Here is a 5,025-nt window from a genome sequence, read left to right as displayed (position 1 = left end):
TCCATTACCATTGATGGCACCTAAAACCGGAGAATCCTCTAGAAAAGGGAAAGGGAAGACAAAAGCTTCCACCTCCGAGTCATGGGAGATGGAAAGATTCATCTCCAAAGCCCATCAAGACCACTTCTATGATATTGTGGCCAAGAAGAAGGTGATCCCCGAGGTCCCTTTCAAACTCAAGAAAAATGAGTATCCGGAGATCCGACATGAGATCCAAAGAAGAGGTTGGGAAGTTCTAACAAACCCCATCCAACAAGTCGGAATTCTAATGGTTCAAGATTTCTATGCTAATGCATGGATCACTAGGAACCATGATCAAAGTAAGAACCCGAACCCAAAGAATTATCTCACCATGGTTCGGGGGAATTACTTAGATTTTAATCCGGAAAATGTGAGGTTGGCGTTCAACTTACCAATAATGGAAGAAAACGCACGCCCCTACACAAGGAGAGTCAACTTTGATCAAAGGTTGGACCAAGTCCTCATGGACATATGTGTGGAAGGAGCTCAATGGAAGATTGACTCAAAAGGCAAACCGGTTCAACTGAGAAGACTGGACCTTAAGCCTGTAGCTAGAGGATGGTTGGAGTTCATTCAACGCTCAATCATTCCCACTAGCAACCAGTCTGAAGTTACTATAGACCGGGCCATCATGATCCATAGTATCATGATTGGAGAAGAGGTGGAGGTTCATGAGATTATACCTCAAGAACTCTACAAGGTGGCTGACAAGTCCTCCACTATGGCAAGGTTAGCTTTTCCTCACCTCATTTGCCATCTATGCAATTCGGCTGGGATTGACATAAAGGGAGATATCCTCATTGATGAGGACAAGCCCATCACTAAGAAAAGGATGGAGCAAACAAGAGAGCCTATTCATGGATCTCAAGAGACGCATGAAGAAGCTCATCACCAAGAAATCCCTGAGATGCCTCAAGGGATGCACTTTCCTCCACAGAACTTTTGGGAACAAATCAACACCTCCCTAGGAGAACTGAGTTCCAACATGGGACAACTAAGGGTGGAACATCAAGAGCACTCAATCATCTTCCATGAAATTAGAGAAGATCAAAGAGCTATGAGGGAGGAGCAACAAAGACAAGGAAGAGACATAGAAGAGCTCAAGGACATCATTGGTTCCTCAAGAAGAAAACGCCACCATCACTAAGGTGGACTCATTACTTGTTCTCAAATTTTCTGTTTTTCATTTTCTTTATGTTAAGTACTTATCTATGTTAGTGTTTTATTACATGATCATTAATATTTAGTAACTTTGTCTTAAAGTTATGAATGTTCTATGAATCCATCACCTCTCTTAAATGAAAAATGTTTTTAATTCAAAAGAACAAGAAGTACATGAGTTTCAAATTTATCCTTGAACTTAGTTTAATTATATTGATGTGGTGACAATACTTTTTGTTTTCTGAATGAATGCTTGAACAGTGCATATGTCTTTTGAAGTTGTTGTTTATGAATGTTAAATATGTTGCCTCTTGAAAGAATGATGACAAGGAGACATGTTATTTGATAATCTGAAAAATCATAAAAATGATTCTTGAAGCAAGAAAAAGCAGTGAATACAAAGCTTGCAGAAAGAAAAAATTGGCGAAAAAAAAATGAAAAAAGAAAAAGCAAGCAGAAAAAGCCAAAAGCTCTTAAAACCAAAAGGCAAGAGCAAAAAGCCAATAACCCTTAAAACCAAAAGGCAAGGGTAAATAAAAAGGATCCCAAGGCTTTGAGCATCAGTGGATAGGAGGGCCTAAAGGAATAAAATCCTGGCCTAAGCGGCTAAACCAAGTTGTCCCTAACCATGTGCTTGTGGCGTGAAGGTGTCAAGTGAAAACTTGAGACTGAGCAGTTAAAGTCAAGGTCCAAAGCAAAAATAGAGTGTGCTTAAGAACCCTGGACACCTCTAATTGGGGACTTTAGCAAAGCTGAGTCACAATTTGAAAAGGTTCACCCAGTTATGTGTCTGTGGCATTTATGTATCCGGTGGTAATACTAGAAAACAAAGTGCTTAGGGCCACGGCCAAGACACATAAAGTAGCTGTGTTCAAGAATCAACATACTGAACTAGCAGAATCAATAACACTATATGAACTCTGAGTTCCTATAGATTCCAATCATTCTGAACTTCAATGGATAAAGTGAGATGCCAAAACTATTCAAGAGGCAAAAAGCTACAAGTCCCGCTCATCTGATTGGAGCTATGTTTCATTGATATTTTGGAATTTATAGCATATTCTCTTCTTTTTATCCTATTTGATTTTCAGTTGCTTGGGGACAAGCAACAATTTAAGTTTGGTGTTGTGATGAGCGGATAATTTATATGCTTTTTGGCATTGTTTCTAGTGTGTTTTTAGTAGGATCTAGTTAATTTTAGGGTTGTTTTTATTAGTTTTTATGTTAAATTCACATTTCTGGACTTTACTATGAGTTTGTGTGTTTTTCTATGATTTCAGGTATTTTCTGGCTAAAATTGAGGGACTTGAGCAAAAATCAAATTCAGAGGTTGAAGAAGGACTGCTGATGCTGTTGGATTCTGACCTCCCTGCGCTAAAAGTGGATTTTCTGGAACTACAGAACGCCAAATGGCGCACTCTTAATGGCGTTGGAAAGTAGACATCCAGGGCTTTCTAGCAATATATAATAGTCTATACTTTGCCCAAGTTTAGATGACGCAAAAGGGCGTTGAACGCCAGTTCTACGCTGTAGTCTGGAGTTAAACGCCACAAACACCTCACAAACCAGAGTTGAACGCCAAAAACACGTTACAACTTGGCGTTCATCTCCAAAAGAAGCCTCTGCACGTGTAAAATTCAAGCTCAGCCCAAGAACACACCAAGTAGGCCCCGGAAGTGGATTTATGCATCAATTACTTACTTCTGTAAACCCTAGTAGCTAGTCTAGTATATATAGAAATTTTTATCATTGTATTCAGGGTCTTGGTTACTCCGGTTCCCCTCTGGGTCCGAGACCAATGAACTCCATTATCTCTTATGTATTTTCAACGGTAGAGTTTCTGCACTCCATAGATTAAGGTGTGGAGCTCTGCTGTTCCTCATGATTTAATGCAAAGTATTATTGTTTTATATTCAATTCAACTTATTCCGCTTCTAAGATATCCATTCGCACCCAAGAACATGATGAATGTGATGATTATGTGACGCTCATCATCATACTCACTTATGAATGCGTGCTTGACAAGCTAGAATGAGTATCTCTTAGATATCTAATACAGAGGACCGAGTCCGAGATATTAGAATCTTCGTGGTATAAGTTAGAACCCGTGGATGGCCATTCCTGAGATCCGGAAAGTCTAAACCTTGTTTGTGGTATTCCGAGTAGGATCTGGGAAGGGATGGCTGTGACGAACTTCAGACTCGCGAGTGCTGGGCATAGTGACAGACGCAAAAGGAGGGTGAATCCTATTCCAGTATGATCGAGAACCTCCAGATGATTAGCCGTGCCGTGACAGAGCATTTGGACCTTTTTCACAGAGAGGATGGGATGTAGCCATTGACAACGGTGATGCCTTACAGAAATCTTGCCATGGAAAGGAGTAGGATTGATTGGATGAAGACAGTAGGGAAGCAGAGGTTCAGAGGGACAAAAGCATCTCTATACGCTTATCTGAAATTCTCACCAATGAATTACATAAGTATCTCTATCCTATTTTATGTTTTATTTACTATTATTATTCGAAAACTCCATAACCATTTAATATCCGCCTGACTGAGATTTACAAGATTACCATAGCTTGCTTCACGACCCAGTGCACTTGCTGGTTAGTTGTATCGAAGTTGTGACAAATCATGAATTGAGATTAGAGCACCAAGTTTTTGGAGCCATTATCAGGAATCACAATTTCGTGCACCAATCCACCAACAGAGAGCTTGCCATGGAAGGAAGCCGTGCGTGTTTGGAAAAGCAAAATCATTTTTATCACTAATCTCCTGACTAAGATTTACAAGATAATCATAGCTTGCTTCAAGCCGACAATCTCCGTGGGATCGACCCTTACTCACATAAGGTATTACTTGGACGACCCAGTGCACTTGCTGGTTAGTTGTGCGGAGTCGCAAAGGTGTGATTGCAATTCCGTGCACCAAGTTCTTGGCGCCGTTGTCGTGGATTGTTCGAGTTTGGACAACTGACGGTTTATCTTGTTGCTTAGTGATGAGCGGATAATTTATACGCTTTTGGCATTGTTTTTAGTATGTTTTTAGTAGAATCTAATTACTTTTAGGGATGTTTTCATTAGTTTTTATGTTAAATTCACATTTCTGGACTTTATTATGAGTTTGTGTGTTTTTCTGTGATTTCAGGTATTTTCTGGCTGAAATTGAGGGACTTGAGCAAAAATCAGATTCAGAGGTTGAAGAAGGACTGCTGATGCTGTTGGATTCTGACCTCCCTGCACTCAAAATGGATTTTCTGGAGCTACAAAACTCGAAATGGCGCGATTCCAATTGCGTTGGAAAGTAGACATCCAGGGCTTTCCAGAAATATATAATACTCTATACTTTGCCCAAGTTTAGATGACGAAAACTGGCGTTCAACGCCAGGTCTCTGCCCAATTCTGGCGTCCAGCGCCAGAAACAAGTTGCAAAGTGGAGTTCAACGCCCAAACTGGCACAAAAGCTGGCGTTCAACTCCAAGAATGACCTCTCCACGTGTAGACTTCAAGCTCAGCCCAAGCACACACCAAGTGAGCCCCGGAAGTGGATTTATGCATCAATTACTTACTTCTGTAAACCCTAGTAGCTAGTTTATTATAAATAGGACTTTTTACTATTGTATTAGATATCTTTTGATCATCTTTGGATTATCTTTTGATCTATTGATCACGTTTGGGGGCTGGCCATTCGGCCATGCCTGGACCTTCATTACTTAAGTATTTTCAACGGTAGAGTTTCTGCACTCCATAGATTAAGGTGTGGAGCTCTGTTGTTCCTCAAAGATTAATGCAAAGTACTACTGTTTTTCTGTTCAATTCACTTGTTCCGCTTCTAAGATATTCAT

The sequence above is a fragment of the Arachis ipaensis genome, chromosome B06 (assembly GCF_000816755.2).
Source record: "Arachis ipaensis cultivar K30076 chromosome B06, Araip1.1, whole genome shotgun sequence".
Lineage (NCBI taxonomy): Eukaryota > Viridiplantae > Streptophyta > Magnoliopsida > Fabales > Fabaceae > Arachis > Arachis ipaensis.
Note: the sequence above shows the minus strand (reverse complement) of the source record.